This window comes from Crocuta crocuta, unplaced genomic scaffold, assembly GCF_008692635.1.
Source record: "Crocuta crocuta isolate KB4526 unplaced genomic scaffold, BGI_CrCroc_1.0 scaffold167, whole genome shotgun sequence".
Taxonomy (NCBI): domain Eukaryota; kingdom Metazoa; phylum Chordata; class Mammalia; order Carnivora; family Hyaenidae; genus Crocuta; species Crocuta crocuta.
The window spans coordinates 3,534,957-3,549,378 of NW_027532406.1; the positions used below are offsets into that span (position 1 = coordinate 3,534,957).

Consider the following 14,422-nt stretch of genomic DNA (forward strand, 5'->3'; position numbering starts at 1 on the left):
AATATAACACAGATGAGCCTTTTAAAAGTTATTTATATACAAAATATATATATATAATATATATGTAAACTAGATATATAATTCAGCTACATAGTGACTTCTGGAAGAATAAACAAGAAACATGTTAACTCTGGGGACTTTTGAGGGGGTAGCTACCCTTCCAAATGGTTCAAGATTTTCTCATGTGCATGCCATTTTTACCATTATAAAAACATGGTCACTGAAACCTATATGGCTACAGAGTTGTTTTCTATGCCAGTCCTTAAAACAGGTTGATCTTTTTTTAGCTAAAACTAATCAGAACAGATTTCCTGGAGCATGAAACCCTAACTGGGCTCCCTACAGAATGTACACTGAAGTCAGCTCCCAATTATGACTCAACTCAATGGACTATTTGCCTACAGGGATTCCAGAATAGCCAGGATAGGCGATACACACACTTCATTGACATGAGCAAGAAACCACGACAGGGGTCTGCTTGGAGGTCTGTGTTTCATGGGGGCTGTGTTTCATGGTTCACAGATGGTGTGAATTATTATGCAAATAAGGTCAGCAATTCTTAAAGGACAGAAACAAAGTATAAGAAGAAGGAGAGCAAAAGGAAAGGGGTTTACCATCAAATATGTATCATAAATCACAGCCTAGATCTGTCTTCTGGCTATTTGGGGTTCACTATTTTCCCAGATGTCATTATTCCCATTTCTCTACACCTACCCATCTGTAGTCATGTCTCCCTCTTTACCACTCACTTTCCCATGACTTCCTAGTTTCTGTAATCTTTTCTGTCTTTTTTCAGCTTCTCTGGATCAGAAATATTTCCAGTAAGCATAGCTGAGAAGGGCTGAACCAGACAACTCTTTTCCTGTCTATATCTACAGCTAGTCTCACTTCGCTGAACTGAACACACAGTTTTTTCCTTCCTCATTTTTAACCCCTTTCCTTTTCTCCCTCCAATATTCCCATCCCCCTTACTCTAATATAGACTGCAACCTTACACTGGATTATGAACGTACTTTATATACATAATTTACGTAGGTATACTTACATATGACCTCTTAAATGGTTGTGTAGCAGGGGCCTCAGGCCCTGACCTTCAAAGAATGACTGACTCCATATTCATTTTGTAACTCAGTGACCCTGTAATCTAACATTCTTTTAGATCAGAAACATCCAATCTACAAGTTTTCTCCTGTCAAGACTGTGGGTTGCCTGAGTGGCTCAGTGGGTTAAGCATCTGACTTTGGTTCAGGTCATGATCTCATGGCTGGTGAGTTGGAGCCCCACGTCAGGCTCTGTGCTGATAGCTCAGAGCCTGGAGCCTGCTTTAGATTCTGTCTCCCTCTCTCTCTGCCCCTCCCCCACTTACACTGTGTGTGTGTCTCTCTCTCAAAAATAAGTAAACATTTTAAAATTTTTTCAAGAGCAGAACAGCAGGAAAACACTGAATTGAGAAGCCTTGTTCAAATAGGACTATCTTTGTTCATGTTTCTCAAGATCTAAGAGGTTAGCAGAAAATATTAACGCTGTCCTTTTTGTGTTGGATTGGTTGTGGCTTCTTATAGCACTTGCAATTTACTAGACCTTTGGAGCCAGGAAGTCTTTTGCCGCTATCTGAAGTGATTCAAAAGGGCAGGACACAAACTTTGCACTCAAATAAACCACACCTCTGGAGGAATTCAGCATAGGAATTTGGCACACATTCTTATTGCAATTGAACACCATTCCAGAATATCCAAAAGTGCCCCAAAAATCATAAGAACATTCTCTGACAAGACCAAATTCTAACAAAATTCCAAATTGGTAAAGTGCTCCCCTCTCTCAGCAATCTCCAGGTATTTACTACCTATATCCTGACTATGCCCTGTTCTTTGAACCTCCAACAATGCTTTTACTGTCCCTGTAAGTCACCTGTTCTACTCTTTTGAAGACCAACCTTGCCCCCTCTGAGAGTAAATATCCAAGTGAAATTAAATTCTCATAATTTACTGTTTGACTTTGTATCACAGTACTGTGGTACTTGATGTGAGCTGATTTGACAATGAGGTCTGCCACACCCCCTTAGTTACCGGACCTGTTTGATTAGACTAATCTGGTTGGCTGGGCCACAGTCCCTTCTCTCATCTTCTAAGTGTAATTTGTATCACAATTATTGATCTTACTATATTTCTCTTACAGAACTCTTCCAGGTTAGTGTTGCCAATCTGGCAAACTAACTTAAGCTAACTCTTCAGATGATAATAAGTACTTTTTGGATTGCCTCCTTTCTACAACATTTAAATTTATAGGAGTCTCCCAATGCTGAGAGCCAAAATAATTTCACAAAGTATGGCAGGTCTAACAAAATTATTCTGGGGTGCGGCGCATGGGTGGCTTGGTCAGTTTAGTGTCTAACTTCTGATTTTGGCTCAGGTTATGATCCCAGGTCATGGGATCAGGCCCCATATTGGGCCACATGTTGGGCTCTGCACTCAGCATAGAGTCTGCTTAAGATTCTCTGTCTCTCCCCTTCTGCCCCTCTCCCCATTCTTTCTCTCTCTCTCTAAAATTAAAAATTAAAAAAATATATATATTCTGGGGTGAGATAGTCCATTAAAAGTCTTCAAAAATTCATCAAATACCTAGCACATTAGTTTACCTACTTCAATGTCAGATTCATCTTACATTATGCTGAGTGTTGCCCAAATTTCAGCTCCCCTGAAACTAAACAAATTTAGTGTCCAATGGTATATTCATTCTCCACATTGATATAATGTATATAATCTTCATCAGTACTTGTTTATATGTGAATGCATAAAGACTCTGAGCTGTGGGTTGCACTTGGTAGGAGGCAGAGGGTGGAGGAAGCTGTGGGCGTGAGACTGGTCATTGCCAGTTAACAACAGGTGCGAATGCTGCTCTTTAAATTTAGCCATTGCACTTGGCATCTCATCTCTAAGCTGTCATGTATGGCAACCACTGCTGATTTGGAAAGGATCAAGGAAAGAATGACAGAAAGGGTCGCATTTATTAAAAGGCAGAGAGAAAAAGAGCTTTGTTCTCTTTTATTTAATAAAAGATAGCCTAAGAAATAAAAAAATAGCACGAGACTTGGAAAGTGAAAAAACAAAAGAGTGAAAAGAGGAAGAAAATTATTCAAAGAGATAATAATTATTAACAAATCATTCTTAATTAGGCACTTTAAAAGCCATTCCAGCTGCCAAAATGTGGGAGCAAAATTATCTAAAATTTGAGTAGAGACTCAGAAAATAATTATTATTAATTGGGAGTTAGAATAAGAGGAGGGGACAAAACCTGAATGAGGATAATCATTTATTCATCATTTGATCATTCAGTCAAATATATTGAATGCCTCTTATGTGTCAGGCAATATTTGCTAGGAGAAAAGTTTCCAAAATTGACATTTTTTTGCATCATGCATTACTTTTTCTAAAATGTTCACCCTAACCTTGAAATGGAATCAATTCTTCCCATAACTTGGCAGTCCAACATTTATAGAGTATTCAAAAGAATTACTGAAAGATCCCTTGAGTTATCTTGGAGTCTCCATATAACATAACTTTAAAACATACTCCCAATGTAATAAATCACCCCACCCAACAAAATTAGCAAGAAGACATATGAAGAAATTTTAGTTTTTTGCTGTCATTGTATACAATTCTATTTAAATCATTTCTGACTAGTTCATTGCCTAAAGAAAACTTCAATCTCAGAGAATTATGAGAAGACATTGCATTCCTTCCGTCATGCCTTGCTCTGCTAAGACGTACCTATTGGGTTGAAACAGGGCCCTTTGGCTTTTCCAGCATCAGAGAAAATAACTCATTTAATAGACTTGTTAAAATTTAAGCAAGATTTATAGCACCTATACATGCTACTACTTTAGGATCCTGAAGCAATCAGATATATTAACTATTCAATCAAAACATGATCATTATTAAGAAGAGGAAATTTTCACATAATACCACTAAATTATAAACCTAGGATAGCATGTGAAAGGGTCCTAATTCAGAATCCTGAGTTAATTTGGATTATTTCCCAGGATATTTTATAATAATTATTAGAATTCCCGTTATATAGAACTCACTTAAGAGGATTTGAAAAAGACGGTAAAGATCTGATTGTTCTTTTAAAATAGGCTTTGATGCTTTCTTATCAATTTTATGTTTTGGAATGTGAAAGTGAAAATATATAAACATAGACAATACTTTCCTGTTTGCAAACATGAATCCTTCTCCAAGAAACAGACCTGAGAAATGAATGAGTCTTGTTAAACCAAATTTTACATATAGGTTAATAGTAAGCAGGCCAACTTTGAAAAGTAAAACCCTAGTTTCTAGAATGCATTCTTTTTCTTTAATGCTTTTTAAATTTATTTACTTGTTTTGAGAGAGAGAGCACATGTGGGGTAGGGACAGAGAGAGAAGGAGAAAGAGAGAGAAAATTCCAAGCAGGCTTCCACACTGTCAGCACAGAGCCTGACATGGGGCTCAGACTCACAAACTGTGAGAACATGACCTGAGCACAAATCAGGAGTCAGATGTTTAACCTACTGAGCCACCCAGGCACCCCTGGAATACATTCTTTAGAATGACAATTCCCAATTTTTGATCCATCTTGGCAAATAAAATTTTAACACATGGTCATCACAAATAATAGCCCACTAAAAGCATCTCAAAAAATAAGATAGACTTTGGCTTATACAAAATTCCAAGTATGTTAATTGTAACTACATTGTGCCCAAATATCTCCTTGTATTAAAAAATATGAACTATTTTTAAACTTATTATTTATTTGGAGAGAGAGACAGTGTTAGTAGGGGAAGGACAGAGAGAGAGGGAGAGAAAGAATTCCAAGCAGGTTCCGCGCTGCCAGCGCAGAGCCCAAGGTGGGGCTTGAACCCATGAGCCACAAGATGAAAACAAGAGTCAGATGCTTAACCAACTGAGCCATCCAGGCACCCCTAAGTATTTCTTAAATTTAATAAAAGAGCTTATTCTGCAACTGCAGTAATGGCTATCCCTGAGTTCCAATAAATTCATCTATTCAATAAATAAGGTGATTTGTTGGTTGAGTTACCACAGCTAACAAACAAAAGGATCTGGCCTCACAAGCTTACCATATAATGAGGTAAGGGAAACAGGAGAGCATTACAGGAGAGCATTTTACCTATTTTTGAGGATCTGGGTAGGGATCTCAGGAGATCCCTTTGGTGGCACCTGACAAATTAACGGAAGTCAGTGCTGAGGGAAAGTAGTGAGATGTAATACCAGAGGGTCAACAGGAACCTTTTACATAGTGTCTTAAAAATCATATTAAGGAATTTGGACTTTACACAAAGAACAAAGGTTAAGTCTTCAAGGATTTTAGAAATGGGAGAGATTAGAGAATAGATTAGAAACCAGAGAGACTGAAGAAAAACAAATTAGGAGATCTAGGCAAGAAATGCCAGCGATATGATTTAAAGTATTGGCCATAGGAAAAAAGAGACTCATTTGAGAGAGACTGTATATAACAAGTTGAACCAAAAGGTACTAGATAGTTGGGGGTGGGAGGGAATAAAGTAGAGTAAGGTATCAAGGGAAGTTTTTAAGTGTCTCATTTGTGTGGATGCTGGTGCCAGAGGAAACACGGTAAAGATTTTATGGGGGGTGATGAGTTCAGTTTTGAAAATGTATATGACAGGTGTCTGAGACATCCAAGCAACAATATTCATCAAACAGTTGGTTATTTGAGCGTGATGAATAGACTGTAGAAATAGATGTGGGGGTCATCAACATATAGAGAATTAGTAAATGAAGCCAGTGGTTGGAACCATCCAGAATGTGTATGTGGAAGAAAAGAAGATCTATGAAATTAGTTTCCATTTAGTGTTCTTCCATAATACATGCTTAACAAATATTTAATTTGAGTAAATGAATGAATGAATAAAACCATGAGCCTTAAAAAAATCTAGAAAGTTTTAACATTTGCACAGGAGTTTTTCAGTATTTAGTATTGATATTCCCTTTTTCAGTATTCAGTATTGATAATCACTGGCGTAAGGTAGTTAGTGGCTATGAGTTGTTTGGTTTTCAAAAATGTTCTGGGTCCCTGGAAGATTTTTTTTAATTTAGTGCAAGATTTGTATTTTATTACAATGACAATATGCGTAAAGTTCCCAAGCTGAGTTCTAATACTTCAGAAAGAAGCAAACTCACATGCTTGGCATAGTTCCTTATACATAACTAATGCTCTAAAATCATATGTTCAGGGACACCTGGGTGGCTCAGTCAGTTGAGTGTCCAACTCTTGATTTCGTCTCAGGTCATGATCCCAAAGTCATGGAATTCAGCCCTGTGTTGGGCTCCACACAGGGCATGGAGCCTGCTTGGGAGTCTCTCTCTCTCTCTCTCTCTCTCTCCCCCTCTGACCCTCTCCCCTGCTCATGCTCAGTCTCTCAAAAATAAATAAATAAATAAATAATAAAAATTAAAAATTAAATAAGTTCAAAGAGATTTGTGGAATGAATGAATAAATACATAAGTGAAATACATATTCTTATCTTCTCATAATAAAGAAAGTTATAGTATCTCCATTCCACTGTTCTTTATGTTTGTTGAGGTAGTATAATAAGAACAACATAAGCAATTCAGTCCCGAGGGCCATTTAATCAAAGGAAGAACAGCACAACTAATAATGCTGCCCAGGCATATGGACAGAGAGCTGGGGTGATATTGACAAAGAACTCATGTCCAAAATATACAAAGAGTTCTCACAAATCAATAAGAAAAAGGCAGCAACCCAATAGAAAAAAATGGGCAAAAGACTTGAACAGATAATTCACAAAAAGGTATCAAAATAACCAGTAAACAAATGGAAAGGTGCTTCACTTCATTCCCTATGAAGGAAATGCAAATTAAAAACCACGGTGCAATAGCACTTCAAGCTCAGTAGAATAGTCAAAATGAAAAAGATAAAAAAATATCAGGTTTTGGCGAGGAAATGTAGCAATCTCACCTTTCTTATATTGCTGGTGGGAGGATAAATTTGCCCAAACACTGTATCAGTCATAGTACAGTCAGGAGACACAAACCACACCGATCACTTGAAGAGACAATTTAATATAAACAATTGTTGATAAAGGCCTCTTCTCTAGTTTTAATAATTCTAATCATTTTCTTTTGTCCTCTTAGCTGAAGGGGTTGTAGCTGCTTTCTGCAGTTGCTACCCCATGGTTCTTTCAAGCTTTTTGATCCTTGCAGTTACTTAGTTAACATCTTTACACCTGGTTAATATTTACATTAAATTACCTCTTCTCAAGTAATTTTTATCTCCTGACTCATATAAAATTGATATGAAGAGTGATCCAGGAAACAGACCCTCAAATATAGGATTGAAGAATTGTTGTGATCAAGTCTTCAGGCTTGAGAGCAGTGCAGACCTCCTCCTCAAAAAGAAATATGCTAGAAATCTGTGGTGTGCAGTATAGTCACATTTAGTCAAATCATCACCTACAAATGAATGTGATCAATTGCCTACTAAGACAAATGTCTTGGGGTTCAAGTGGCTGCTGTACTTTATCAATATGGCGATAATGATGACTTCTGGGACTGTCATGTGGCCTGGGCCCAGATCTCTACAAATGTAGGTTCTCATGTTATGGGGAATGGAGGTACAGAAGCAAGGGTTTTCATGATTGAGATTATATAACTCTTATATCCTAGTCACCAGCAATGATCTTCCTACACACTATGAGGTAGTTCAGACTCAGGGATCTTTCTGGAAAACTACTCTATACACACACAATGGAGGGATAATTGAGCTACTAAATTCAAAACTGGCCAAATTACTGAAATACACGTTTCTATTACAAAGAAAAAGACACGGGTTGAAAGACAAAAATAGAAATCACTTTGGAATATAAATCACCCAGGAAACAATTTAGTCCTAGTCTCTGATTGGACCAAAAAAAAAAAAAAAAAAAATTAAAGGACCTACTAGTGCTGAGTGTTTTAATATCTATTAGCTCATTTAATCTTCTCACTAACGTTATGACTAGGTATTAGTATTCCTGTTTTAAAGATGGAGATATTGAGGTTAAGTAACTTATGCTAATTTAGTACCCAACTCAGGAATGAAAGACTTTAGCACCCACACTCTTAACCATGAATGTAATCTGACTCTCTGGAAGCCAGCAACTCTCCACGTGCAGTTCAATATAATTGTCTGTAAATTACAGCTCAGCATTACTTCCCCCCACCTCCCTCGCCCCAGGCTATTCAATTTGCAATGGGGAAAAAAGCCAAATAGAAAGTTAGATCTGAAAAGGACTTCACAGGTTCTCTCTATCGTACTCTCAGTCTGCAGTGACACCAGTGAAGTCTGAGCACATACCTGATTTGCCCTAAAGGCCACAGAGCAATTTGTTTTTCCAAAGGAGAGGGCATTTTATTTATTTATTTTTAAAGGTTTTTTTTTTGAGTAATCTCTACATCTAACAGGGGGTGGAGGGGGGCTCGAACTCATGACCCCATGCATGCTCTACCAACTAAGCCAGCCAGGTGCCCCTCACGAGGCTATTTAGCAGTGGAGGAAGACCTATAATCCAAGTTACCTAACTCTCAAGGCAGTTTTCTTTTCACTATACCACAAAATCTGCCCCTCCCGCATTCTGTTCTCTTAGAGATGGGTATTGGTATAAAGTCCAAAGTTCTTATTGACTCTTTAAATGGATTGGCCGATGTGGACAGGCAGGCTTGTTTATTAAAGGTAGACAGCTTCTACTTCCTGGTGTGTATATTCAATGCTACCTCCAGTTTTATGCATTAGCAGAGTGGGCAGCTACTCTGTGCTGTGCTAAAAAGTCCCCTGTTTTCAAACTGCCCTATATTACCCTTGCCTTGATACTTCAGGCTCACAGTGTTTGCTCCTTTGGGTTGAAACACTAGAAACTTTTGTTAAAATGCCAATGGACAGTACAACTAAAGGAAAGTGATGTCAATTCCTTAGTTCGAATTAGTTTAAGCAATTAGCATTTGTTTCATGGAAGAGTCCTAAAGGATCGGGACTCTGGAGAGATTGGGGTTTTCCTGGTAGTACCAATGGCATAGGATGACCTGAGAGAAGTGAGGCAAGTTATAGTGGAAGACTACGGGGACAGGTCATGGCCATATGAAGTCACTACATACCGGGATAGGTGAGAAGAAACTAAAAGTCAGAAAATGGTACAGAAATGGGATGGAAAATGGAGCACTTTTGTACGAATTAGACAAAGAGACCCGTGGGGCTCCTGGCTGCCTCAGTCAGTTAGGTGTCTGACTCTTGATTTTGGCTCAGGTCATGATCTCACCATTGGTGAGTTCAAGCCCCACATCGGGCTCCACGCTGACTTTGCGGAGCCTGCTTGGGATTCTCGTTCTCTCCCTCTCTCTCTGCTTCCCCCCCCCCACACACACTCACACACACACTCTCTCACTCAAAATAAATAAACTTAAACAAAAGAGAGAGAGAAAGAGAGAGAGAGAGAGAGAGAGACCCTTTCTGAGCGATCTGGAGAACACAGTACAGACTAGATTTCTACTTCTACAGGCCCACCTTGCACACTGAACAAGCATTTGTAATAGACTTGTGTAAATCGCATGCATCATAATGTTGCTGAGCGATTGCCTCTGCCTACCACTCCTGCTGTTGCTCCTCATTTCCCAGGACAGCCACAGAAAAGAAAGAGAACTAACCTTCACAGTGCCCGGCCACAGCCCTCAATGAATTTACTGAGCTCTTACTCTGTACAGTCAGTTATCACAAAAAAAACTCAACGAGTTAGATACTATTTTCCCAACTTTACAGATGAAAAATACAATGGCCCAAAGAACTTAAGTAATCTCTATAAGGCACACAATTGAGATATCATTCAAAGAGGCTAAGTACAGTGTACACAGTGAGTTAAGCTGGGTCTGTCTGATTCATTCTTATCTTTGTCTCACTATACCACACCGTTTCACAGAAAACTGTTTCCTGCCATTTACACGGTTGTACATTCTCAGTTATGGCCAACCCTCATCTTTATTATGCGGCATTGACCTTCAATGGTCTAATTTAACACAGGTAAGCACACAGGTTTCTCATTTGTAAGTGGACCATCTGGCACGCAGCACATGGAAACAGACCCTTTGACAAAGCCATACGGTTAATTAAGTCTAGATTTTAAAGTATTTTTCTAAAATCTCAAAGAAAGAAAACATACTTTAATGATAATTTTGACTACTATCTAACAACAAAGTGATATGCTGGGTGCTATAAAACATTACATTATAACATCTTGCTTCATCCTCAACATATCCTTATGAGGAAAATACTATACAAGCCCCCATTTTTCAGATGAGAAAAATGTGACATTGAGAAGCTACTTGCTAAAGATCTCCTGGCTGAAGTAGTGGAGCCAAGATATGAATCCAGGATATCTGTTACCAGAGGCCACACATTTGTTCCTCTATATTACCTCCCCTGATAAATTGAACAGTTCATGATAAAGATCTCAGAGAAAATCCTGTAGCATCTTAGACTATTAACTTAAAAGTAATTACTCTGAGGCCTTACGGGATGGTGTCATGATGAAAATTGCCAAGAAAAGGAGATTTTTGTGTTTTTAAAATAATTTCTTGGATAATATTAATTTCTTTGGTATGTTTTGCATACCAGATTATTAGTACCTTTTGGGTAAATGTCATGTGTTTGACATGTTTCCTTCACTCACTCAATCATTATTGAATCATTATTGAACAATATTGATCTTTAGCTATGGAGAGGGCACCATCATGCCTAACACTGAGCTTGGCATATAATAAACTCAAATTTTTATTGAATGATTAGTTCCAGAAGAAAGAGGTTTTACCTGAAGTTTTCTAGATGTAGTTCCATAAGAATTAATCATGAATGATTTTGATAATTTCATCACCAAATTATTAAGACAATATTTAACAGGTAGGGGTTGAGTTTGAATCTATGTGTAATGTAACAACTTGTGAATTGGTGGCAGTCATCAAATGCTCAGTAATTATAACCTTTTTTTCTTAAGAAAAAGAGCGTAAGTAGGAGAGGGGCAGAGGAGAAAGAAGAGAGGAGAGAGAGACAGAGAGACAGAGAGAGAGAGAGAGAGAGAGAGAGAGAATCTCAAGCAGGCTCCACACTCAGCACAGAGATGGATGTGGGGCTCAGTCCCACAACCCTGGGATCATGACCTGAGCCAAAATCAAGTTAGACACTCAACTGACTGAGCCATCCTGGCGCCTCAGTAATTATAACCTTTCTAGAGAGTAAGTAAATTGAAAATATTTATTTGCTTTTTCTGTAAAATTTTAAAAGCTCTCTAACATTAGAGTTGGTTAATATCAAATGTCTGTAGTTCAGTTTATTTATTTTTTTTTAGTTGTATTTATTTAAGTAATCCCAACACCCAATGTGAGGATCAATCTCATGACCCCAATATCATGCTCTTCCAACTGAGCCAGCCAGGTACCCCATAGCTCAGTTTATTTATTAGTGTCCTCTACCTTGCTTTAGAAAGTATAGGACATCCTTTATTTACAGCAAGTCAACTCACAGTTCTCATTCCAGGACTCTGCCTACCACCACCATGTTCAACTTGTGGTGCCCTTAGTGAACCCAGAACAAACAAGCATATGGTGCCCAGACTTTTGAGGAAGTGCATTTCTACCTTATTGCAACAAAAAACCCTGCAATCTGATGTCCAAAGCCTATACCTTGCTGAAGAAATATATAAGAAAAATAGATATGCAAAACAAATATTCCTTCATCCATTTCTCAAAAAGCCATTAAGTAGCCTAAAGTTTATCTAGAAATCGTCTCAAAGGTAAAATTAAAATATTGCCATAGCCTTCTGTGACATAGTGGAAAGGATATTGGAAGTGGTTTTGGAGAATTAGATTTTATTTTTTAATTTTATTTATTTATTATTTTCTTAAATGTTTTATTTATTTTTGAGAGAAAGATAGAGACTGCATGAGGAGGGGAGGGTTGGAGACAGAGGGAGTCACAGAATCCAAAGTCAGTCTCCAGGCTCTGAGCTAGCTGTCGGCTCAGAGCCCGACGCAGGGCTCGAACCCGCGAACCGTGAGATTATGACCTGAGCCAAAGTCAGACCCTTAACCGACTAAGCCACCCAGACGCCCTGAGAATTAGATTTTAAACCCAGGTCTAACTACTATGCAATCTGTGTGGGTAAGATACTTAACCTCTGCTTCGTCATCTGTAAAATAATATTCACCTCTCTGGGTTGCAAAGGTTATAAAGGTTAAAAAAAAAAAAAGGTTATGCATATGAAGTTAGGCAGCACCCTAAAAAAAGTCAGTTTAATTAAAACCAGAAATATGTTAATTTTTTTCTTTCTTTCTTTTTACCAGCAAAACAAACAAATTTAATAACACACATTATCTTCTGTGTACGTGGGAGATACCAAAGAAACTGACTCCAAAAGATGCCTCTTTCTCTGCTAATTTGTTGTTTAAAAAAATGACAACTAAGAATTATGAAGAAATAAGACCTTTGTTCATTTGCCCCTACCTTCCTGGTGTTCTGGTTTATATAAAGAATTTCACCATTGAGGAAGTCTATGTGAGCTTTACATCCCTGCCACCCGGGCAAAATGCCTGTCTTCATGTAAATACATGAGAAGAATATCATGTGTCAGCTTAAATAATGAGAGTTCATGGCACTGTATTGCATCTCTTAGAATCTTTTTTATTTGGTGAAAAGCTTTTTAACTTCTGAATTATGACCAGTCTCATTCATTGTTTCACAAGGTTAAACAGCAGATGTCTTAAGTATAGAACAAAAGATACCCCCCACCCCCCCAACACACATTTCTATTTTTTCCTTTCCTCCCCTGGCCTATTCTTAGAGCTTAGAATGGACCACATTACCCTTTAGACTGACACAATGGACTAGCCAACCCCTTTTTTTTTTTTTAATTGCTTTTAATGTTTTTTTATTATTGAGAGACAGAGCCTGAGCAGGGGAGGAGCAGAGAGAGGCAGAGACACAGAATCTAAAGCAGGCTCCAAGCGGGGCTTGAACTCACAAATCATGACCTGAGCTGAAGTCAGACACTTAACCAAATGAGCCACCCAGGAGGCCCGAGCCAGCCCTTTGAAAAACAGCTTTCCGGCTTGCTCATTCATACCTTCTTTAAGCAGAGATGATTGTTTCTAACTTACAATGTCTTTTTTTCTCTGACTCCTAATGAGCTTCAGTCGACCAAGATCCTTTTCATATTACACAAATATTTAAATAACAGAAGAAATGACAATGTCCAAAACGAATTCCAAAGTGAGATATTTTTCCCTTAGGTAAGCCAAAATATGAATTATTCTGTCCGTCTATAATGAAAAGTTAACTGAACTCATGCTAGTTTGTCTCTAACAGCATTAAGCTGCCACTTTTTGATGAAGTTCAGTAATTTAGTCCTGCAGCATAATGGCAGGATCAATGGACAAGGAGTTAGAAGACTTGGACTCTATTTTCAGTTCTAGCTCTGGATCATTACCATTACTTTGCCCGGACCATCTTCTATTATTACTTGGAATCTCTATTCTATTAGCAACACAGAAAGATTTGGAAAAACTACCGGGTAAGCTAACAACGAAGATGCAGCTGTCTTCTTTCGGCAGTTGGTGTGCCCCCGTGGTCTCAGGCAAGAAACTATCTAACTTGGCATCTCAGTTTCTTTATCTGTAAAGACATGATAAATTATCTCTTCCTCTTTTCCTCCCAATTCCCTCACAGAAATGCAGTAGTGGAAATAGTATTAACACTAAAAGATTTTGGATCTCTCTAGGCTGTTGCTCCTAAAGAGAAAGTCCTTTTTATATTTCAATTGGCATTTTTAGGTATTTCGTGCTCCCTGAGTTTGCACCATATCAATTCCATTTGGAAAAGATGACTACATAGACTGTTATTCTTTGCAGAATCTTTGCAGAAATAAAATGGGCCATGGAAAATACGCTTTAAGAAAAAAAATTATTTCTCAAAATTTGTGATTGTTGGAAGTTAAAAATTCTTCTGATTCACATTATCACCCTAATCATTTTAACTTGAAAGAAACAGCTTGCTAATTCTCAGCTGTCTATTGCCATGCTGTCTAGGTAGCAATACCAGCTTAAAAAATGGGCATACTGCTCAGTTGATCCTGGTTATTCCAGAATTTTTATAAAGTACCTGAGAAAAGTGTGTAGGTAGTGGGATCTTAAAATCTAACAATAGTTGACAGATAGATTCTAATCTTGGTTTTGCATGTGTGAAACCTAAGAATGTTACAGGGATTTTCACCTATCTCATGTAAATAGGAACATTGACAGATAATAAGTATATCCTATCTGCTAAAAGAATTATTATCCTTACAATGCCCATTTTAATTTTTAAAGACTGT

The 14,422-nt window shown here is 37.9% G+C and overlaps 1 protein-coding gene and 1 long non-coding RNA gene across 2 annotated transcripts in view; one reads left to right on the forward strand and one right to left on the reverse strand.

Moving 5' to 3' along the window:
* Positions 1 to 14,422, reverse strand: part of MCU (mitochondrial calcium uniporter) — a 259,384-nt gene that overhangs the window by 197,716 nt on the left and 47,246 nt on the right. The window lies entirely within an intron of this gene.
* Positions 1 to 14,422, forward strand: part of LOC144243522 (uncharacterized) — a 40,889-nt gene that overhangs the window by 2,345 nt on the left and 24,122 nt on the right. The gene's annotated exons all lie outside the window — the stretch shown is intronic.